The following is a 25482-nucleotide window of genomic DNA, read 5'->3' as shown; positions in this document are numbered from 1 at the left end:
GAGTGAGGGGCTGATGGCTCTTTGCAGGCTGTTCACGGCCCCCAGCCAACCAAGCTCCCAGTAGAGGCTGGCTGGAAGCAGGTATCTGGGATTTATTTATTTTCTATAATTGAAACTTCGTTGCCATGAGCGGAAGCCACAGCCAGCTCAGGGCAGGTGGGAAGCTTGGCTTCCTCCATCACCCGGGCCACCAAGCCTCCTGCTTGCTCCAGCTCCATGGCTGCTGGCCACCATCTTGGTTGGGTTAATTTGCATGTAGTCGCTCTTATTGGCTGGTGGGTGTGGCTTGGGGCGTAGCAAAGGTGTGGTCAATTAGCATCTTTGTCTTTTATTAGTGTAGATAGGTACTTGTTTGTCACCATTTTTATTTTTTACGCCTCTGTTCCTTCTTCGCTTCCTATTTCATCTTTTTATAGCAGACCAATAATACAAACAAATTTTCTAACATTATTGGAATTAATACTCTATAATGAGTCAGCAATTTATATTCCTGTGCATTCAAATATCAATCCCTATAACTTTCTACATGTGTTACATTGTCCAACTCACTAATCTCTTTATTTTTCAATTTTTTTAATTTATAAATTTATGTAATTTATAAAATAAAGTTAATATTATAAATATAACATATTTCATGGCATTACTGCAATAATAAGATAAGTTTAAATATAAAAATGTGCTTTATATAAATAACTTCCCATCTATTAACAGAATTTGTCTGTACTTATACTATGAAACTTCATAGAATTAAATAGAAGTACCATTATTTTAAATGCAATAAAATATAGATATCTCAAAAAAAGACTCAAGTTTATAGCTAGTGATTTCTCTCACCATTAATTTATGCAACAATCCTTGTGGCAAAAGTAGTGTTTATTGGGTGAAATTGAAATGCATAAAGTCCTGAAAGATCACTCAGGAATTTGTTATTGAGGAGTAAAAGTAACTGTAAAACATTTCATGGCATCTTGTATTATTTATTTACATTGTTAGTGCTTCATTTTCAAAATGTAATTTCATGGCTCATGAAAACATAAATTAAACAATATATCAAAGTTTTTTTTCTATTAATTAATTAAGTAATGAGGGAACCAGTAAGATGTTAAAACTAGTGCAAAGAGCATTTGAAGCCCTAGCACAGTGGTCATCAAACCGTGACTCACGAGCCACATACGGCTCTTTGGCCCCTTGAGTGTGGCTCTTACACAAAATACCATGTGTGGGAGTGCACGTACAGTGCGACTGAAACTTCGTGGCCCATGCGCAAAAGTCAGTTTTCGGCCTGAGCGAGTCTATTTTGAAGAAATGGCGTTAGAAGAAGTGGGGGGTGTCAGTTGGTCAAGTTACGAGAGATGCGGCGCAGGCGGGCTGCGGGAAAGACACCACATAGGGGAGGCTCTCGCGATTCATGCATGAGTTGAGTGAGCCAGTCAGTCAGCAGTCTCATTGTACAGTGGTTAGTGCTAGTTGGGTCCTCAAATAGTGCGCTGGTAACAAAAGTACCTACTCGAAGCATAAAGTTACCTATTTTTCCAACCAGCTGCAAATCCTACATTTTCAAGGATGAACCTTATCAAGAGTAAATTGAGAAGTTGTCTTATTGATGAGGACCTGGATTCATGCCTAAAATTGAAAACAACAACATACAAACCTGACTTACCCAAACTTTCCAAGGAGATGCAAGGCCATTGTTCACATTAGTGTTTGTCAGTCATTGTCATGATTTAATTTTATGGATATTGTAAGGTAAATTGTAAGGAATTTAATTTTATCAATAAATAATATTGTTACTAAGTATGATATCAAGTTTTATTCAACGTACCTATAGTTAAACTAAGATTTAAAACTCTAAGTAAAGTTTATTAAGTCAATTTTAGGGAACGTTGTATAGTGAAAGAAGATGTAGTGTCAAGGATTGAGAAAGGTATGTTGAGATGGTTTGGACATATATAGAGGATGAATGAAAACAGATAGGTGAAACAAGTATACAAGATGAGTGTGGATGGGAGAGTTGGAAGGGGTCAACCTCAACGAACGTACCTCAATCAGATTGAGGACGTTTTTAGCAAAGGCCAGCTTAGGACTACCCTAATTAAGTTAATAACAATGTACTTACCTATATAGTTTAAGTTTAAAAAATTTGGCTCTCGAAAGAAATTTCAGTTATTGTACTGTTGATATTTGGCTCTGTTGACTAATGAGTTTGCTGACCACTGCCCTAGCCAGTTTGGCTCAGTGGATAGAGTGTCGGCCTGCATATCGAAGGGTCCTGGGATCCATTCTGGTCAAGGGCACATGCCAGGGTTGTGGGCTCAATCCTTGGTTGGAGCGTGTAGAAGGCAGCTGATCAATGCTTCTCTCTCATCATTGATGTTTCTTCTCTCTCGCCCTCTCCCTTCCTCTCTGAAATCAATAAAAATATCCTACAAAATAAAAGAGTAATATGCAAATCGACTGAACTGAAGAACTACAGGTTGGCAGGGGGTGGGGCCAGCAAGCAGGTGGTTCCAGGCCAGCCAAGGCACGTGCCAGTGGGCAGAGGGAGAGGATGGTGATCGGGGGGTGGTGGTCACCAGTGACAGTGGAGGTGCAATGGGGGGGCAGGACCAGCTGCTCGCTGGCAGGCACAAGCCCCTAATAAGCCTGCCCAATCACCTCCTGAAGAGGGAGGCCACCAGTGGTGGTGACAGCTGTGGTGGCAGGAGGCGGGGCCGGCTCCTTCCCCTGATTGGCCCACCCAGTTGGTCTTGCAGAGGGAGGCCAGACTGCAGCTTAGGTTAGCTCCCCAGGGGGAGCGAGCCTAAACCATCAGTCAGACATCCCCTGAGAGCTCCCAGACTGTGAAAGGGCACAGGCCAGGCTGAGGGACACCCCCGAGTGCATGAATTTTCATGCACCAGGCCTCTAGTGTATATATATATATATATATATATATATATATATATATATATATATATTAAGAATATCTGAGGAACTAGGGTTTTAGGCAATTTTATAGAAGAATGTTAAGTTATGGAATTAGGAATTTTAGGATGACTTAATGTCCTACAGGGAAATAAACTGTGCAGTGTATCTTTTCCTCCAAGATGTAATTTCTTTGCATCTCTATCAGACTGCAATTTCAGAAGCCTGGGACATTTAATACAGTGTAAACAGGTGAACAAAGTTTTTTCTACAAATCTTTGTGTGGACCTGTTCTCTTGATTAATTATGTTGAATGGACATGTCACCCATTTTTATTTACTCATTTCCAAATTTGTGATAAGTTTTTCTAAAAACTTATTATATTTTGAGCATCTTTTCATGTGATGAAATATTCAATAAAATATTTAATAAACAAATAATATCCTATCTAATAAAAGAGAAACATGGTAATTAGCTGTACATCTGCTACCCTTCCCATTGGCTAATCAGTGAGATATGCAAATTAACTGCCAACCAAGATGGCGGCCAGCAGCCAGGCAGCTGAGAACAGGAGGCTTGGTTTCCCCAGCGATGGAGGAAGCCAAGGTTCCTCGCCTGAGGCTGTGGGGCTCTGAGCTCCTGAAGCAACAGCTCCAAAAGATACAATGTTTCAATTATAGAAGCTAAAAGACTGCGGTTAATTTGCATACTCAGGCTCCAAGTGGTGGAGCGAAGCCAAACAGCCCTGAAGCTGCAGAGCAGAGAGGTCTCACTGCCAGGGGATCGGCAGAGCTGGGAGGCCTCAGGGCCCCGGGATTAGTGGAGCTGAGAGGCGTCCCGGTCCCGGGATCAGCGAAGCCGAGGGGCCTCAGGATCAGCGGAGACGCGTCAGCTGATGTTGGAGGGCAGCCTGAGGATGAAGGAGGGAAAGGACAGCAAGATGGATGTGTACTGCTTCCTCTTCACGGACCTACTCTTAGTGACCAAGGCAGTGAAGAAGGCTGAGGGGACCAGGGTCATCAGGCCACCACTGCTGGTGGACAAGATCGTGTGCCGGGAGCTGTGGGACCCTGGCTCCTTCCTCCTCATCTACCTGAACAAGTTCCACAGCGCCGTGAGGGTCTACACGTTCCAGGCCAGTGGGCAGGCTCTGTGCCAGGGCTGGGTGGACTCCATTTACAATGCCCAGAACCGAGTTTGAGGGCGGCCCCTTCAGCTCCCAATCGGACGAGATGTCCCTCAGTACTACCGCCTCATCTGTCACACTGACCAGCGAGCTGCTGGCCCTGGTCCCTGGGGAGGGCAGCTCCTGCTCCATGGACTCCGCCTACGGCACCCTCTCCTCCACCTCCTTGCAAGACTTTGCGACCCCAGCCCCTGTGGTGGAGCCAGCGCCCTGGCCCCTAGATTTACCACAGACCCCTTCACCCCCGCCCTTGCCCCGCCTCCACCGCCACCCCCCTGTCCAGCTGCTGTCCCGCCTGCCCCACCTGCTCAAGTCCAAATCTGAGGCCAGCCTCCTGCAGCTGCTGGCAGGGGCCGCCACCCAGGGGCCGCCCCCAGCCCCCAGCCGCAGCCTGTCGGAACTCTGCTTGGCTGCCCACAGCCACCAGCGCATCAGGACCACCCTGCTGCTTAACTCCCAGGCCCTGAGCACAGTGTGGAGCCGCTATGCCTGGAGGGCGCGGTCCGGGGCCCGGGGCCCAGCGTGGAAGGGCCGCAGTGTGGCCACCAGACCCTGAAGGCTGCCCTGAAAGTCACACAAAGACAACCTTCTACTGGAGGGCAGGCATGTGGTGCTCCGGGAAGATTCCGGAGGTAGGGAAGGAAGGTCATGGAAGGGAACAATTGCAAGAGGAGATCCCGAAGGTTCTGAAAGCAGAGGACCAGTTCCTTGCAGACCTGAACTCTGTGTGGGCCTCTTTATCAGCCCAGGCGGTGGGAGACACAGGAGGAGGTGATGGACCCGGGCTGTGCCCAAGGAAGACTCAGAGGAAGCCACGTGTGGACAGGGCCAGGCAGAGCAGGCAGGCCCTTGCGGATCCCGCTGGAGCGCAGCCAGACCCCAAGGCGACCACCAAGCCAGGCCCCAGGGAGAAGCGAGCAGATGCCACTCCACTCTCTGGAGAAGACCATTGAGCAGAAAACTAAAGAAACCGATTTTACATCATTTTCCAGGTGGAGAACAGTTGGCATGTAAGCCCCTGACCAGTGCCCAGCCTCTCCTCTGTCTGTCTATCTCACTCTTAGGTACCATGTTCTTTGTTCTCTCTTAACTGCAACTCATTTTTAAACTAGATTGCTTTTAAAAGAAGACTAAATAAAGTTTCCCTTAAGTTATTTAGGCGGTGCTGGGGCTGCTGGGGCTGCTGGGGGCCTGATAGAAGACACAAACACGCAGCGGGGGGCCTGTACCCAGCAGCCCCAAGCCCCACCATCAAGGTGCTGAGGCTGCTGGGGGTATCAGAGACACAAACCTGCAGGCCCTGCACCCAGCAGACCCAAGGCCTTCGCGGCAGCGGTAAGGAGCAGCAAGCCGAGTGGTAGGAAGCAGCAAGCAGATGGACATTAAGGAGGTTAGGGGTCCCGGACTGCGAGAGGGCACATGCTGGGCTAAAGGACCCCCCCCCACCCATCCCCAGTGCATGAATTTTGTGCACCAGGCCTCTAGTTTTATTATAAAGAACAGTATTTCACTATAAGTAATTACATGTAGAATAATGGCTAATAAAGATTTATATAATGATAGTTTTGATAGATTAAGATTATACTAATAGAAAAATAGAGAGGATATTTTAGAAAAGAGACAAAATGGCGGCGGTATAGACGGACATGTCCCGAGGTTTGTCCCGGAGCAAATAGGGTAGGCAGCTGACAGGAGTAACATCCACCCTGAATTGGCAAAGGAGACTCAACTGGGAGATGATTTGAATCCAGGAAGGGCAGAGGACCCCTGGAGACAGGTAAAATAAAGGCTCTGGGAAGGATAATCTGCCAGACCTCTGAGCCCTGAGGGTCAGAGGGAATCCACATAGCAATGGCTTGAACAGCATCCCTTGGGACAGGCACAGTGTCTGACTGTGGAAAGAAGGTCCGCAGAACTGCTGGTCAGCAGGTGATTCTAGATCTGGGTCCACAGTTAGGAAAGGCTGAAGAGTGCCAGCAGGAGAGGAGTGCAAAGAGGTGCAGCCTCTCTGGCCTCTGTGGCTTGGCCCTTTCTTCATTGAGCCTAGTTCATAGGACCTTTCAGATACAGAAACTTACCCTTGGCTGGAGTGTGGAAGAAGTTGTGGACTTACAGAATCTTGGGAGAGAGGGGGGTCCAGGAGAAGTGGCAGCAAGTTTGGTGCTAAGTCATGCCTGAACCTGGGACCTGGGCAGCCATTTTGTCCTGAAGAGATAGCCCCTCCCTCCAGCATCCAGGCAACTAATACAGCCACACCCAGATTCCACCCTGAATGGTACAAAGTATTGAAAAAAAAACACTAAATAATCCCTGAGAGTCCAAAGGGATTGGACTAAAAGAGAGATTTTCAGTCCCAGCAACCAGAACCTGAGAAACACTACAGTACAGAAGACTGTGATCTTAAGCCAACCAAAGGAACACTTCACTTTTTCATTATTATTTTCATTTTTTTATTATTATTTTGTTATCTCTTTTTTTTTCTTTTTTCTTTTTTTTCTGTTTTTGTTTGATGCGTTATTTTCTATTTCTTTTCACATTATTTTTCCATCACTCTATTTTATTTTATTTTTATTTGTTATTTTATACCATTTTTGAAATCAATTTTTTTTTGTAAATTTATTATTACTATTTTCTTCTCATTCTCTTTCCTCTTATCCACCCATTCCCTTTCTACTTCCTTTGTACTGAACTGAGATCCTTCTCATATTCATCCAATTCTTAACCTTATTTTCCGTATATAAGCTCAGCCTCTACAGATTCTGCCCCCATCCCCTTTGCTGGGGGTTTGGTGTTTGTATTTTTGTTTGTATGTTTATTGTATGTTTATTTTGTTTGTTTGTCTATTTATTGGTTCTGTGGTGTTTTCATATATATATATATATATATATATATATATATATATATATATTCTCCTTTTTCTTCCTTTTTCTTTTCTCTCTTATCTTTTTCTCTCTCTTCGATATCATTTTTGCTCTATTTTCTCACCCCTAATTCTCTTTTCTCAGGTGGTCACTTATAGTGGGGTTATTATTGTCGTGAATGCATTCGTGCTTTGTTCCCTTTGTGTTGTGTCTTGTCAAGGTGAATTTTATCCTGTCTGGCCAGGTGCTAGAGAGCGAGCCTCATAACCAGACACCTGGAGAGGAAACTCCATCCACGAATGGGTCAATAACACCCCAGATCCAACTACAGAGGCAGGAAGAAGGCGGCAGTGAAGGAGAGAGTGTGAGTCAGTGAGGGAGCAAAAGAGGAGTGTGTGGTCATGTGGGATGTGTGTGTGTATGTGAGTGAGGAACAGTTAGATCCTGCAGGACCTTCGGGGTCAGGCTAACTGAGTGCACCTAACTAGGCAGCCTCTGCTACTATTTTAAACAGTTACAAGGAGGCTGGCTCATCCTCAAAGGCCTAGCAGAGAGCTTCTGTAACTGGAATCCAGGCCTCACCTCCACCCATGGTGTCCTCAGATAACACCTGGGACTCTACAGCCACTCCTGCCAGGGACTTGCTACCTTGGTTGTGGTTCTACAGTCAACAAGTCTCCAGCCACCCTGGTTGCAGGCTCCTGTAAGTTCTGAAGTGTGCTCCCCTCTGACCAGACCAACGTCTTAGCCCAGGGCACTGCAACCACGTGACCAGCAGACACATGAGCAGCCCACTCCTGTCCACAGAGCAGCCCAGCAAGCAGCCTGCTCCAAGCCAGAGAGCAGAAGCTTCACATGGCCTGTCCCTGTCCAAGAGATAGCAACTGTGTGAGCGGCCTGCTCCCCTGTTTGAGAAGCATCAGCCACATGAGCAGCATGTCCCATCTTAGGAGCAGCAGCGGTGTGAGCAGCTCATACCCATACAAAGAACAGCAGAGCCGTGAGAAGCCCACCCCCATTTGAGGAGCAGTAGCTGCCCAAGCAGCCTGCCCCGGCCCAAGGAGCAGCAGCCACATGAACAAACTGCCCATATCCGGGGGGCGGCAGCCCTGAGCAGTCCACACTGGTCTGAGGAGCAGCAGACACATGCAGCCTGCACCTGTCCAATGAGCAGCAGCTGGTGAGTGGCCTGCCCCCATCCAAGGAGCAGCACCGCACGTGCATCTTACCCCTGTCCGAGGAGCAGCAGCCACACAAGCAGCCCATCCCCTGTCTGAGAAGCAGAAGACATGTGAGCAGATCCCCAATATCTAAGGAGTGGCAGCCCTGAGCAACCCACACTGGCCCAAGGAGCAACAGCCACATGCAGTCTGCAACTGCCCGATGAGCAGCAGCTGGGTGAGAATACCGCCACCATCCGAGGAGCAGCAGCCGCACCTGCAGTTTACTCCCCCCCAAGGAGAAGCAGAAACGCAAGCAGCCTGTACCCCATCTGAGGAGCAGCAGCTGCAAGAGCAGCCCAAACCCATATGAGGAGCAGTAGCCCTGTAAGCAACTTGCCCCTGTCCAAAGAGCGGCAGCCTCATGAGCAGCATGCTCCATATGAGGAACAGCACTAGAATGCAGCCCAACTCTGATCCAAGGAGCAGCAGCCATGTGAGCATTCCACACCCATCTGAGAGCAGAAGCCACGTGAACAGCCCCCCCGTCCAAAGAACTGCAGCTGTGTGAGCAGCCTCCCCTACCAGAAAGAGGAGACACCACTGCTGCAAACAGCACCCACCAAAGGAGTCGCTGCCAACTGAGGAGCAGCCACTACTGAGACCACCTGAGGAGCAACTGTAGACCAAGGAGCCAGTGCCACCCAAGGAGCAGCCCCTGCACAACTCAACATCTAAATCAGTTGGTGAGACAAAAATGGGTAGACAAAGAAATCCTCAAAGGAAAGAAAAGGAGGAATTGCCAGAGAAGCAATTAAGTGAAACAAAGGCATGTCATATGTCAGAAAAAGAATTCAGAATAAAGGTCCTAGAGTTCATAATCCTGACAGAGGAAAAAATCAACAATTTATGTAAGAATCAAGAAGAAATGGATGAAAAAGTCGATAACTTATGTAAGAATCAAGAAGACATGAAGAGAGATATAGCTACAATAAAAAACAACATGGAAAGTTTCAAGAGTAGGCTAGGAAAAGTGGAGGACCGAATTAGCGAATTAGAAGACAGTGAAGCAAAACACACCCAAACTGAACTTAAATTGGAGAAAAACATTAAAAGACAGGAGGAGAGCCTAAGGGAGCTTTGGGACATCATGAAAGGAAGCAACATATGAATAATAGGGGTGCCAGAACAACAGGAAGAGGGCCAAGGGTTAGAAAACCTATTTGAAGAAAAATGTCAGAAAACTTCCCTGAGGTGGGGAAGAAAAAAGTCACGCAAGTACAAAGAGTCCCAAACAAGATGAACCAGAAAAGACCCACACCAAGACACATCATAATTATGATGGCAAATGTTCAGGACAAAGAGAGAATCTTAAAGGCTGCAAGAGAGAGACAGAAAGTTACATACAAGGGATCTCCAATTAGATTATCAAATGATTTCTCAACAGAAACACATCTGGCCAGAAAAGACTGGATGTGAATTTACAAAGTGATGCAAAACAGGGGACTGAATCCAAGAATACTCTATCCAGCAAAGCTATCATTCAAAATTGAAGGGGAAATAAGCAGTTTCATAGACAAAAAAAGGCTAAGGGAGTTTATCACCACCAAGCCAGCAATGCAAGAAATGCTAAAAGGACTGGAGTAAAAAGAAGATATAAAAAGCTAAGAAAGAAAACAGGCACAAAAATAAAAATGGCTAAAATCAAGTACTTTTCAATAATAACTTTAAATGTAAACAGACTAAATGCTCCAACCAAAAGACATTGAGTGGCTGAATGGATATAAAAACATGTCCCATATATATGCTGTCTACAAGAGACCCATGGCCAAATAAAGGACTCACAGAGACTGAAAGTGAAGGGATGGAAAAGTATATTTCAAACAAATGGAAATGAAAAACAAAAAGCTGGAGTAGCAATACTTATATCTGACAAAATAGACCTCGAAGTGAAGGCCATAACAAGAGATAAGGAAGGCCACTCCATAATACTAAAGGGATCGATACAACAAGAGGATATAACCCTGATAAACATATATGCACCCAATGCAGTAGCACCCAAATACATAAAAAAAAAGTCCTGGAAGATATCAAGTGAAAGATTGACAACAATACAATCATAGTCGGGGACTTTTATACACTACTGACATCACTGGATAAATCCTCTAGACAAAAAAATCAACAAAGAAACAGCAATCCTAAATGACTCAATAAATCAAATGGGCTTAATTGACATCTCCAGAGCATTTCACTCCAATTCCACAGAATATTTGTTCTTCTCAACTGCACATGGGATATTTTCAAAAATACACCACATATTGGGTCACAAGCAAAGCCTTCCCAAGTTTAAGAAAATTAAAATCATACCAAGCATCTTCTCACACCACAACAGCATAATATTAGAAATAAACTATAATAAAAACAATCCAAAAAATTCAAACACTTGAAAGCTGAGAAGCATGCTATTAAACAATGATTGGGTTACCAAAGAGATCAAAGAAGAAATTAAAAACATCCTGGAAACTAATGACAATAAAAAAAACAACAATCCAAAATCTATGGGACACAATGAAAGCAGTCCTGAGAGGGAAATTTATAGCTATACAGTCCTACCTCAAAAACAAGAAAAATGGTAATGAATCATCTAACTCTACAACTCAAAGAATTAGAAAGAGAGCAACAAGAAAACCCCAGAGTGAGCAGAAGGGAGGAGATAATAAAGATCAGAGCAGAAATGAATGACACAGACACCAAAAAACAATACAGAAGATCAGTGAAAGCAAGAGCTGGTTCTTTGAAAGGATAAACAAGATTGATGAACCTCTAGCCAGGCTCACCAAGAAGCAAAGAGAGAGGAACCAAATAAACAAAATCAGAAATGAAGCAGTTGAAATAACAACAGACTCCACAAAAATACAAAGGATTGTTAAAAAATACTATGGACAACTCCATTCTAACAAACTAGACAAGCTGGGGGAAATGGACATATTCCTAGAAAAATACAACCTTCCAAAACTCAATCAGGAAGATTCTAAAAATCTCAATAGGTTGATTACTAGTGAAGAAATTGAAGCAGTCATCAAAAAGCTTCCTCAAAAGAAAGCCTGGGGCCAGACAGCGTCAAAGGGGAGTTTTACCAAACATTCCAGGAAGAACTAAAACCTATCGTCTTCAGACTATTCCGAAAAATTCAAAAGGAAGGGACACTTCCAAGCACATTCTATGAAGCCAGCTTCACCCTAATACCAAAACCAGATAAAGACAACACAATGAAAGAGAATTACAAGCCAATATTCCTCATGAACATAGATGACAAAATCCTTAACAAATTTCTAGTAAATTGGATCCAGCAGTACATCAGAAAGATCATACACCATGACCAAGCAGAATTTATCCCAGGGATTCAAGGGTGGTACAATATCCGCAAATCAATAAACGTGATACATCACATAAACAAATTGAGTGATAAAAATCACGTAGTCATATAACTTGATGCAGAAAAAGCATTTGACAAAATACAACACCCTTTCTTGATAAAAATGCTCAGCAAGGTGGGAATTGAAGGATCATACCTCAACATTATAAAACCCATATATGATCTATGACATACCCACAGCCAACATCATACTCAATGGGCAAAAACTAAAACCATTTCCCCTAAGAACAGGAACAAGACAGGGATGCCCACTCTCACCACTCCTGTTCGACATAGTATTGGAAGTACTAGCCATTGCGACCAGACAAGGAAAAGAAATAAAAGGCATCCAAATAGGAAATGAAGAAGTAAAACTGTCTTTATTAACAGATAACATGATACTGTATATAGAAAACCCTAATGACTTCATCAAAAATTATTAGACTTAATAAATGAATTCGGCAATGTAGCAGGATACAAAATTAACACCAAGAAATCTATGGCATTTCTATACACCAATAATGAACTTACAGAAAGATACACTAAAAAAGCAATCCCGTTTACCATAGCACCAAAAAAATTAAGCTACCTAGGAATAAACTTGACTAAGGAGGTACAAGACGTATACATGGAAAACTACAGTACACTGAAAAAGGAGACAAAGGAAGACATAAACAGATGGAAGAACATACCGTTTTCATTGATTGGTAGAATCAACATCATCAAGATGTCCATACTCCTGAAAGCAATTTATAGATTCAATGCACTCCCCATTAAAATACCGATGGCATATTTCACAGACCTAGAGCAAACTTTCCAAAAGTTCATCTGGAATAAAAAAGACTCCGAATAGCTGCAACAATCCTGAGAAAGAAGAACAAAGTGGGTGGGATCTCAATACCAGGTATCAAGCTGTATTACAAAGCCACAGTTCTCAAAACAGCCTGGTACTGGCACAAGAACAGACATATAGATCAATGGAATAGAATAGAGAACCCAGAAATCGACCCAAACCACTATGCTCAATTAATATTCGACAAAGGAGGCATGAACATTCAATGGCATAAAGACAGCCTCTTCAATAAATGGTGTTGGGAAAATTGGACAGATACATGCAAAAAAATGAAACTATACCACCAGCTTACACCATACACAAAAATAAACTCAAAATGAATAAAGGACTTAAACATAAGATGAGAAACCATAAAAATACTAGAGGAGTCCACAGGCAGCAAAATTTCAGACATATGCTGAAGCAATTTCTTCACTGATACTGCTTCTATGGCAATGGAAACTAAAAAGAAAATAAACAAATGGGACTACATCAAAATAAAAAGGCTTTGCACAGCAAAGGAAGCCATCAACAAAACAACAAGAAAGTCCACTGCATGGGAGAACATATTTGCAAATGTTATCACCGATAAGGGTTTAATCTACAACATTTACAGGGAACTCATACAACTTAACAAAAGGAAGATAAACAACCCAATCAAAAAATGGCCAATGGACCTAAATAGATACTTTTTGAAAGAAGACAGAAGAAAGGCCAAAAGCCATATAAAAAACATGTTCAAAGTCACTAATCATCTGAGAGATGCAATTCAAAATGACAATGCGGTATCATTTCACACCTGTCAGAATGGCTGTCATCAACAAATCAACAAACAACAAGTGTTGGAGAGGATGTGGAGAAAAAGGAACCCTCTTGCACTGCTGGTAAGAATTCAGACTGGTGCAGCCACTGTGGAGAACAGTATGGAGTTTCCTCAAAAAACTGAAAATGGAACTCCCATTTGACCCAGTGATCCCACTTTTAGGAATAAATCCCAAGAAACTGGAAACACAAATTTGAAATAATATATGTACCCCTATGTTCATAGCAGCACAATTCATCATAACTAAGATTTGGAAACAGCCTAAGTGCCCATCAGTAGATGAGTGGATTAAAAAACTGGTACATCTTCACAATAGAATACTATGTGGCGGTAAAAAAGAAGGAGTTCTTACCATTTGCAACAGCATCGATGGTACTAGAGAGCATTATGCGAAGTTAAATAAGCCAGTCAGAGAAAGATAAATATCACATGATCTCACTCATTTGTGAAATATAATGAACAACATAAACTGATGAATAAAAACAGATCCAGAAACAGAGAAGCATCAATTAGACCGTCAAACCTGCGAGGAAAGGTTGTGGAGGGTGGTGGTAAGGGGTAGAGATCAACCAAAGGACTTACATGCTAGCATATAGGCCTAACCAAAGGAAACAGACAACAGGGGGGTTAGGGCATGAGTCAGGGGAATATATAATGTGGGTATAAGGACAAATATGTAATAACTTAAGCGATAAAAAAAGTAAAATAGAGATAGGACATAAAAAGTTCTCTTTCTTCAGAAGTTTGATCAAAATATCACTTATTCATTATGGCGTTATATAACCACTGTTTTTAAAATTGTGACCTCTTCTTCTACCATGATAACCACCTCACACCACTTCTTACTGCCCTTCCATATTTTATTAATTTACAACATTTATCAAATTCTGATGTGCATATTACATATATATTTTTTCATTTTCTGTGTTCCCTCAATATACTTTGAGCAGATATATTTTATCTGTTTTGTTCACTACTTTTAGAACAATGTTTGGCATATAATAAGTGCTCAATATATATTTTTGAGTAAATAAATTAAGTAAACACAACATTTATTTATTGTATTAGTTGCTAATAGATATACATAACATTAAAACCCAGTGTTTAATTGATTCAATTTCTTTGTTTGACTTTTTGTTTACAGTAATTTGTGACTTTTACAACTTATATATTTTAATCAGTAAAATTTATCAAAATGTCCTTTATTATTTTTTACACTTTTTTATTATTAGAAAGCTCATATTAGTAAGACCTGGAAACATTTTCTATCAGATGCTAGAGCTAAGCATTTAGCACATGCAATCAAATTGCTTTATACTAAATCAATTTTATAGAAAAATATCAAGAAGTAACATAAACAGCCCTAGCCGGTTTGGCTCAGTGGATAGAGCGTCGGCCTGCAGGCTCAAGGGTCCCAGGTTCGATTCTGGTCAAGGGCATGTACCTTAGTTGCAGGCAGATCCCCAGTAGGGAGTGTGCAGGAGGCAGCTGTTCGATGTTTCTATCTCATTGATGTTTCTAGCTCTCTATCCCTCTCCCTTCCTCTCTGTAAAAAATCAATAAAATATATTTTAAAAAAAGAAGTAACATAAACATAATAAACCCCAGATAAATCTAAGAATTAATAAATTATTATTTAATTTAAAAAATAGAACAATCAGAAATTCAAACCACTATTTATCTGAATATTTTTACTCTTTTAATTTTATTTTGTACACATATATTGGAATGAAAGTCACTTTATTTTCAGTTTGGTTCTTAAAAACAATGCTGCAATACATATTTTTCTGTATATGCTTTTATAGATTGATGTCTAACTCTTCACTTCATTTTAGCTAGATATTGAAAATCAAAATCCCCCACATCAACGATAATAAATCTATTATTATTTTATAATGGAAGGGGGTAATAAGATATTTCTCTGTCACTTTAATTTATAGTTCTTTGACTATTAGTAAATCTTAGCAATTATTTTTTCATGTGACTATGTCCCATTTTAATTTGATCATCTCTGGAGTATCTATTCACCTATTTTCCTTGCTTTTCTATTGGGCCCTTAAAATACCTCATCAATTTAAAAGAACTATCTACACTAATAAAAGACAAAGATGCTAATTGACCGTACTTTCGCTAGACCCTAAGTCATGCCCACCAGCCAATCAGAGGGACTATATGCAAATTAACCCAACCAAGACGGCGGCCAGCAGCCACAGAGCTGGAGCAAGCAGTAGGCTTGGTTTCCCAGGCGATGGAGGAAGCCAAGCTTCCAGCCTGCCTGAACCGGCTGTGGCCTCCGCTCATAGCAACAAAGTTTCAATTATAAAAGACAAATAAATCCCAGATACCTGCTTCCAGCCAGCCTCCACTGGGAGCTTGGGTGGCTGGGGGTTGTGGCCAGCCTGCAAGCAGCCATCAGCCACTCACCCAGGCTGGCCACAACCTCATGGGTTGAGGTTTCCTGCTGGGGGACTTGGCCAGCCTGCAAACTGCCATCAGCCACTCACCCTGACTGCCCAGGCACCCCAGCAGGAACCCCCCAACCCTGAAGGAAGTGTGGCCAGCCTGAAAACAGCCCTCAGCCCCTCACCCAGGCTGGCCAGGTACCCCAGTGGGACCCCCACCCTGATCCAGGACACCCTTCAGGGCAAACCATCTAGCCCCTACTGTGCACCAGGCCTCTATCCTATCCTATATAAGAAAAGGGTAATATGCAAACTTACCCTAACAGTAGAATGACTGGGAATGACTGGTCACTATGACACACACTGACCACCAGGGGGCACATGCTCAATGCAGGAGCTGCCCCCTGGTGTTCAGAGTGCTCTCACAGGGGAAGCTCTGCTCAGCCACAAGCCAGGCTGATGGCTGCCAGTACAGCAGTGGTGGTGGGAGCCTCTCCCACCTCCTCAGCAGTGCTAAGGATGTCTGACTGCAGCTTAGGCCTGCTCCTCGCTGGCAAGTGGACATCCCCCAAGGGTTCCAGGGCTTCCAGAGGGATGTCTGACTGCCTGCTTAGGCCCAATCTCCCAGGGAGCGGGCCTACACCAGCAAGTGGTCATCCCCCGAGGGGTCCCAGACTGTGAGAGGGCACAGGCCATGCTGAGGGACCCCCCCCCCCCCCCCGAGTGAACAAGTTTTCATGTACCGGGCCTCTAGTTTATATATAATTCAGGTTTTATCTGTTTAAAGTAGTTTTGGGCTCTACCAAAATAATGTCTTAGCCTGAGCTCCTGATTTCTTTTTCCAAGATATCAAATTTAGCAAATTGTAGAAAGAATGTTAAATAGAGAAATCAGTGACAACAAAAAGAAAAATACCTGGATAACAGACAACTACTTTGACTTATCTGTAGGAGTAAAGGAGGAGTTTGTCCTCCTGTGGCAAAGAATGACAGGTGTCAGTATTCTATATAATAAAGAGAGAATATGCAAATTGAACATCACTCCACAACAGTATGGTGGCACCCACAACGGAGGCAGGGATTCCGTAACACAAGATGGCTGTGCCCATAGTGGAGGCAGGGTTTCCCTAACAGAAGCTGGTTGCACCCACAGTGGAGGCCGAGTTCCCGTAATGAGCCTTAATGAGCAATCAGCAGGGACCTGAGGCTACAACTCCTGCCCACCCCTGTGGGGCTTGACAGGGGATCTCAGGCTGTGCCCCCCACCCTGGCACCAGGCCAGGGGACCTCAGACAGCACCTCCCACCCAGCGGGGCTTGACTGGGGACCTGAGGTTGCGCACCCCTGCCGGCACTAGGACGGGTAACTTGAGGCTGCATTCCCCAAGCGGCAGGGCTTGACGGGAGACCTCAGGCCACACACACCCCTGGCAAGGCTTGACAGGGGATCTCAGGGCATGCCTCCCTCCTGGCAGGGATTGACAGGGGATCTCAGGTTGCATCCCCCACCTGGCGGGGTTTGATGGGGTACCTCAAGGCACAGGCCCCACCCTGGCCTGGGCTGGGTGACCTCAGGCCATGCCCCATGCCCCAGCACCAGGCTAGGGGATCTGAGGCTGCGCCCCCTGCCCAGTGGGCTTAAGAAGGGTGGGACCAGCTGGGTCTAGATCTAGCCCAATGGGGAGGGGCCATCTGGGTCTGGGTCTCTCATGATTTTGAGGAACACATGGGTAGGCGGGCACTTGACTCTGGGTCCCATGGTGCGCACTAAACTCTGACAGGAGGAATATTTTCATATACATTTTACTAATTTTCTTTCATCTCTGACACTTCTATTATAGAGAAAGGGCAAATAGCAATATTAAAATATTTCCTCTAATTAATCCCCTTTTATTGTGCACGAATTTCATGCACTGGGCCACTAGTAAAAGTATTAATTTAAACAGTGGTCCTAAAAGTATAGCTACAGAGAAGGAGCAGCAGTAACACCTTGGAAATTGTTAGAAAGGCAAATTTGGGGCCCTTTCCTAATTTACTGAATCCAAAACTCTTGGGCAGTGGAACCCAGCAAACTGTTTTAACAAACATACTAGGTAATTCGAATTCATGCTAAAGTTTAAAAACCTTTGCATTGTAGAGCCCTAGCTGGTTTGGTTCAGTGGATAAAGTGTCGGCCTGCTGAGTGAAGGGCCCCAGGTTCAATTTCAGTCAAAGGCACATTCCTGGGTTGCGGGCTCATTCCTCAGTAGGGGGTTTACAGGAGGCAGCCAATCAATTATTCTCTCTCATCATTGATGTTTTTATCTCCTTCTCCCTTCCTCTCTGAAATCAATAAAAGTATCTATATATAAAAAAGGCTAATATGCTAAGTGTCTGACCAGTCACTATGATATGCACTGACCACCAGGGGGCAGACACTCAACGCAGGAGCTCCCATGACTTGCACTGGCCATTTACAGAGAAATGGCACCGTGGACCTACTGCCCACAAAGCAAAACTCAGCCTCCCCCAAGTGGGACACAGGCCCCACCACCACCCCAGAGCAACACCCCACCAAATTGCAGCCAACACTGCTGAGACTGCATGGTGCAAAATGTGGCCCACAGCCCAGCCCTGAAGTGGTTGCTGTGGGTGCTGGGTAATGACATCAGATAGCAAAACCTGGCTTCCTCTCCCTAGCAACTAGCCTCCTTGCAGTTTCTTCAGCCCAGGAACATGACTTGCTTTATAGCCAGGTGTAAACATTTTACACTTTAACCAAATGTCTGTGGAGTGCTTTCACGTGCCTCATCTCATTTGATCTTCACAGAAGTCCTGGAGTAGGTAGATAGGAGACTCGGTAGAATCCTATTTTCTTTTCATTAGCCAGAAAACGGAGATTCACAAAGCTTAGAAACTTTACCTGCATGGAAAAAAAAGTAAGAAATGGTGGACCTTGAAAATGACTTCAGTTTTTCTCACTGCACAGAATATAGCCAAACACTGCTGCAGTTAAATATTTCACCCTTTGTTCTCCCTGCATGATCTACAATAATCTGCTTCATGTTGATATTTACTGTTGTGTTGCTGACAATTACCTGAAAGAGAAGTTGGTGTGCTTCACTGGGCAGTTAGGGGCAATCAGGTTGGCAGGGGAGAGCAGTTAGGGGTTACCAGGCCAGCAGGTAAGGGCAGTAGGGATCAATCAGACCAGCAGGCAGAGGTGGTTAGGGGTGATTAGGCAGGCAGGGCAACAGTTAGGGGCATCAGGCAGACAGGCAGAGCGGTTAGTGGTGATCAGACAGGCAGGCAGGTGAGTGGTTAGGAGCCAGTGGTTTCAGATTGCAAGAGGGATGTCCGACTGACGATTTAGGCCCAATCCCTCCTGCATTGAGTGTTTGCCCCCTGGTGGTCAATGAGCGTCATAGCGACTGGTCGTTCCACTGCTCAGTCAATTTGCATATTATGCTTTTATTATATAGGATACCATGGACTTAAGAAGCTTATTCAACAAGGTTGCAAAAGACATTATATACTTGAAATCTTATATCATTCCCATTTCTCAATTAGGCTCAGGAGGTAACCCATCTATTAAATATATATATATCAAATTTTAAGGATTCTTCCTGGGTTTAAGAAATTTTTTAACTCTACCCTTAGTTTGGCCTTTGATTGAGTTGTGAAAGATAGCTGAAGAAGATAACCTATAGCCTCAGCTGGTCTTATTTTAAAAACCAACTTTTTAATAGACTTTTCAGAATGGAAAGGTAATTCAGGCAGAATATTACTAGAATAAGTACTCAAATGAAAAAGGATAGAGGGGAACAATAGGCATTACATCAGTCTTACAGTCTTTTGTTCTGGATACCTCTTATATCTTTAATTTTTCATTGCCCTTTGCAATGAATTATTCAATAAAGCAATTTTGGAATTTGGAGCTGTTTGGAAGCTTTTTGCATGATATTTAGAATAGATATCTTGTTCTGTTCATTGTATTTGAGAGCCCTTGCTTTTAAGTGCACTTCTTACGTGATCTTATCTATTTGGTATGTTTTCTATACTGGCCACTGTTATTCCAGCTTATCTAACTATATGAAAGCCTAAGTGACCATTTGACCATTTGACCATTCGACCAGTAGTTATGTCATGCACTGACCACCAAGGGTAAGACGCTCAATACACAGGCATGGAAATATGGAACAGACTGATGAATCTCAGAGGGAAGAGGGGAGGGTGAGGGCAGAAAGAGATTAACCAAAGATCTTATATGCATAATAGAGGCCTGGTGCATGGATTCATGCACCGGTGGGGTACCTTGGCTGGGCCTGTGGGGATTGGGTCAAAACTGGCCTACTGCATGGATTCGTGCACCAGTGGGGTTCCTCAGCCTGCCCTGCAGGGATCAGGCTGAAACTGGCTCTCCAACATCCTCTGAGGGGTCCCCGATTGAGAGAGAGGACAGGCCAGGCCAACGGACCCCACAGGTACATGAATCCATGCACTGGACCTCTAGTTTTTAATAAACGTTTGCCATTTTGCTAGATATCTGCAGCTTCTGAGACTATAGTTCTTAATCATAAAATAAGCAGGTGTGCTGAAGTTGGCACACTGAACACTTTAGATATAAAATATTTAATTACTTCTATCTCTATCTTCCAGTTTCCTGGAGCCAAATGAATATCTAAGAGGGCCTATCATAAGAATCTTCTTTTAAGGTCCTTTCCCCAACTTTTGAATAGATTGTTTATCTTCCTTTTGTTAAATTGTATGAGTTCCTTGTAAATGTTGGAGATTAAACCCTTATCAGAGATAACATTGGCAAATATGTTCTCCCATGCAGTAGAATCTCTTGTTTTGTTGATGGTTTCTTTTGCTGTGAAGAAGCTTTTTACTTTGAAGTAGTCCCATTTGTTTATTTTCTCCATAGTTTCCATTGCCCTAGGGCAGTGATGGCGAACCTATGACATGCGTGTCAGAGATGACACACGAACTCATTTTTTGGGTAGATTTTTCTTTAAATGGCATTTAAATATCCTATCTAATAATAGACAAACATGGTAATTGACCATACCTTCACTATGCCTCCCATTGGCTAATCAGCATGATATGCAAATTAACCACCGACAAAGATGGCGGCTAATTTGCATACTGCAGGCAGGGCGGGACAGGGTGAACTGCCAGTGCGCCACCATCCAGGGCTGGCCGGCTGCCCGGAACCCCATCGGCAGGTCCCGGACAGCAAGGCAGGCCTGCCCCAGAAGCCCAAGCAGCCGGCCTGCCTTGACGCCCCAGAAGCCCCAGCAGCCAGCCTGCCTTGCTGCTTTGGGACCCCATCGGTGGTCCCAGGTGGCAAGGCAGGCCTGCCCCAGAAGCCCCAGAAGCTGCCTGATATGATAGTAACTCTATCAGTAAGCACTCTGAAAGTCAGTGGCATAAATGCACCAATTAAGAGACAGATTAGGAAGGTGAATCAAAAACAAAACCCACTTTAAATATAAAGTCACTTATAGATTAAAAGTAAATGAATTAAGCTGCAGCCTGTTTTGCTCAGTGGATAGAGCATTAGCCCATGGACTGAAGGGTCCCAGGTTCGATTCCAATCAAGGGCATGTACCTCAGTTGCTGGCTTAATCCCCAGTCCCTATCAAAGCATGTGCAGGAGGCAACCAGTCAATGTGTCTCTCCCTTTCCCTTCACTCTCTCTAAAATTCAATGGAAAAATATCCTTGGGTGAAGATTAACAAAAACAAAGTAAATGGATTGAGTAACATTAAAGAGATTATAAGAAAAACATATTCCAAATTTTGTTAGTTGTATAATGGTTATGTTTAAATTATTAACACCTAAGAAATTGGGTGAACGGTACATATAATATGCTGTAGTATTTTATAGTTTTTTTTTTTACATGTATGAGATTATTTCAAATTGAAATATTAAAAAATTAAAAATTAATAAAATATTAATTGAAATGTGTATTCATTACATGAAAAATCTCCTAATTGCTTCTAGCATAATTTATTAAATTGTGCTAAAATTTACAAGGGTTCAATTAAAATATCTTAATTCTAAATGATATAATAGAAAATATATAATAATGCAGTTATAAGCACTTATCTGAAAATAAAAATTTAAAGAAGTGAATTTAAAGAAGGGATTAGCCAAAGAAAATATATGCACAACCCCTGGACACAGACAACAGTATGGTGATGGCCAGAGAGAAGTGGGGGGCAAGAGCTGGGTAGAGAGGGCAAAAGGGGGAAAATAGGGGCATCCTATATAATAATAATAAAAGGCTAATATGCACATTGACAGAACAACATAATGACTGGTTGCTATGATGAACACTGGCCACCAAGGGGCAGACGCTCAATGCAGGAGCTGCCCCCTAGTGGTCAGTGCACTTCCATATGGGGAGTGCCACTCAGCCACAAGCTGGCTCATGGCTGGCCAGCACAGAGGTGGTGGCAGGAGCCTCTCCCACCTCCGTGGCAGCACTAAGAATGCCCAACTAATGGTTTAGACCTGATCCCTTGGGTGCCTAAGCCTTTAGTCAGACATCCCCTGAGGGCTCCCTGGCTACCAGAAGGATGTCTGACTGCAAGCTTAGGCCTGATCCCTCAGGGAGTGGGCCTAAGTCAACAGGTGGACATCCCCCAAGGTGTCCTGGACTGTGAATGGGCACAGGCTGGGCTGAGGGACCGCCCCCCCCCCAAGTGCACAAATCTTTGTCCACTGGGCCTCTAGTATAAAATAAATATCAAAAATATAAGTCTTTGTTTTACTATGGTTGCAAATATCAAAAAATTTCTATATGTGTCATGGCACCAGATTTAAGTTAGGGTTTTTCAAAATGCTGACATGCTGAGCTCAAAAGGTTCGCCATCACTGCCCTAGGGGCTGTATCAGTAAAGATATTACTATGACATATGTCTGAAATTTTGCTGCCTATGGATTCCTCTAGTATTTTTATGGTTTTCTGTCTTATGTTTAAGGCCTTTATCCATTTTGAGTTTATTTTTGTGTATGGTGTAAGTTGGTGGTCTAGCTTCATTTTTTTGCATGTATGTGTCCAGTTTTCTCAACACAGTTTATTGAAGAGACTGTCTTGACTCCATTGTATGCTCTTGCTTCCTTTGTCAAATATTAATTGAACATATTGGCATGGGTCGATTTCTGGGTTCTCTGTTCTGTTCCATTGGTGTATATGTTTGTTCTTGTGCTAGAACCAGGTAGTTTTGAGAACAGTGGCTTTGTAATACAGCTTGATATCTGGTATTGTGATCCCTCAAACTATGTTCTTCTTTTTCAGGATTGCTGTAGCTATTCTGGGTCTTTTTTTTATTCCAGATGAGTTTTTGGAATTTGTTCAAGGTCTGTGAAATATGCCATTGGTATTTTAATGGGGAGTACATTGAATCTATAGATTGATTTGGGTAGCATGAACATTTTAATGATGTTGATTCTACAAATCCATGAACACAATATATTCTTCCATTTGTTTATCTCCTTTTTTTTTTTTTTTTTTTTTTTTTTTTAAGCATCCTGTAGTTTTCAGAATACAGGTCTTTTACCTCCGTATTAAGTTTATTCCTAGGTATCTTAATTTTTCTGGTGTAATAGTAAATGGGATTTTTGTTTGTTTGTTGGGTTTTTTTGTTGGTTTTTTGTTTGTTTTTTAGTTTCTCTTTCTGTGAGTTCAAAATTGCCATCGATTTCTGGGTGTTAATTTTGTATCCTCCTACATTGCCAAATTCATTTATTAAATACTAGTGGCCCAGTGCACGAAATTAGTGCACATCAAAAGGGAATTAATGGAGGAAATATTTTAATATGGTTATTTGCCTTTTCTCTATAATAGAAGTATCAGAGATGAAAGAAAATTAGTAAAATGTATATGAAAATTTCACTCCTTCAGAGTCTGGGGCTTGCTGTGGGACCCACAGTAAAATCCCACCCACCCACGTGTGCCTCAAAATCACACGAGACCCAGACCTGGCTGGCCTCACCCCTGTCAAGTCCTTCAGGGTGGAAGGTGCAGCCTCAGGTCACCCATCAAGCCCCTTTGGGGAGGAGGGCTGGCTTCAGGTCTCCCGGCACAGCCTCAGGTTACCTGACCCAGCACCAGGGCACGTGTGCAGTCTCAGGTCCCCTGGTCTCAGCACTGGGGCAGGGGGCGTGGCTACAGGTTCCCTGACACAGCCTCTGGTCCTCTGGCCTGGCACTGGTTGGGAGACATGGTCTCATGTCCCCGGCCCCAGCACCGGGGCAGGGGGCATGGCCTCAGGCCCCCCAGACCAGCCTCATGTTCCCCAGGACCAGCGCAAGGGCATGAGGGCTCCAGGGTGTGAGGGTGCGAGGGCACAATGACCATTTGCATATTAGCCCTTTATTATATAGGATAGCCTGCTATTTAGCTTCACAGTGTTTGTTTTTTTCATTTTTATTGTAATTGTTTTGCAATGTTATGTGATAGTGATCTGAGAAGAAGCTTGATATGATTTCTATCTTCCTGAAGAGAGTTTGCCTGTCTCCCAATATGTGGTCTATCTTTGAAAATGTCCCATGTGCACTTGAGAAGAATATAAATTCTTTAGCTTTGGGGTGAATATTCTGAAGAGGTCAATTAGTTCCATCTGATCTAATGAGTCATATAGGATTGCTGTTGCTTTGTTGATTTTTTGTGTAGAGGATTTATCCAGTTATGTCAGGGGGGTATTAAAGTCCCCTGCTATGATCGTATTGTGGTTGATCTCTCCCTTGATATCTTCCTGAAGTTTTTTGATGTATTTGGCTGCTTCTGGATTGGGTGCATATATGTTTACCAAATTTATATCCTCTTGTTGAATTGCTCCCTTTAATATTATGAAGTGGCCTTCCTTATATCTTGTTAAGGCCTTCATGTTGAGGTCTATTTTGTCAGATATAAGTATTGCTACCCCAGCTTTTTTTTTTTTTTTTCATTTCCATTTGCCTGAAAAAAAATTTTTTCCCCATCCCTTCACTATCAGTCTGTGTGAGTCCTTTGTTCTGAGGTGGGTTTCTTGTAGATAGCAGATATATGGGTCATGATTTCTTATCCATTCATCTATGATATGTCTTTTGTTTGGAGCATTTTATCCATTTACATTTAAGGTTATTATTGATAGTTACTTGCTTGGCACCATTTTTATTCTTTATGCCTGTGTTCCTTCTTCCCTTCTTATTTCTTCTTTTTACAGCAGTCCCTTTATCATTTCTTGCATTGCTGGCTTGGTGATACTAAACCCCCTTAGCCTTTTTTTGTCTATGAAGCTCCTGATTTCACTTTCAATTTTTTTTTTAAAATATATTTTATTGATTTTTTACAGAGAGGAAGGGAGAGAGATAGACAGTTAGAAACATCGATGAGAGAGAAACATCGATCAGCTGCCTCCTGCACATCTCCCACTGGGGATGTGCCTGCAACCGAGGTACATGCCCTTGACCGGAATCGAACCCGGGACCTCTCGGTCCGCAGGCCGACGCTCTATCCACTGAGCCAAACCGGTTTCGGCACACTTTCAATTTTTAATGATAGCCTTGCTGAGTATACTGTTCTTCAATTCAGTCCCTTGCTTTGCATCATTTTGTATATTTCACTCCATTCCCTTCTTGCCTGACATGTTTCTCTTGAGAAATCAGTTGATAGTCTAATGGGAGATCCCTTCTAGGTAACTTTTTGTCTCTGTCTGGCAGCCTTTCAGATTCTTACTGTGTCATTGATGTTTGCCAATTTAATTAAGATGTGTTGGTATCAGTCTTTTTTGGGTTTATCTTGGGTACTCTGTGTGCTTCTTGGACTTATGTAACTTTTTTCTTGCCAAAATCAGGAAACTTTTCTGTCATTCTTTCTTCAAATAGGTTTCCTATCCCTTGCTCAGCTTCCTGTCTTCTGGCACCTCTA

This window comes from Myotis myotis, unplaced genomic scaffold, assembly GCF_014108235.1.
Source record: "Myotis myotis isolate mMyoMyo1 unplaced genomic scaffold, mMyoMyo1.p scaffold_m19_p_4, whole genome shotgun sequence".
Lineage (NCBI taxonomy): Eukaryota > Metazoa > Chordata > Mammalia > Chiroptera > Vespertilionidae > Myotis > Myotis myotis.
This window is presented reverse-complemented; position numbering follows the sequence as displayed.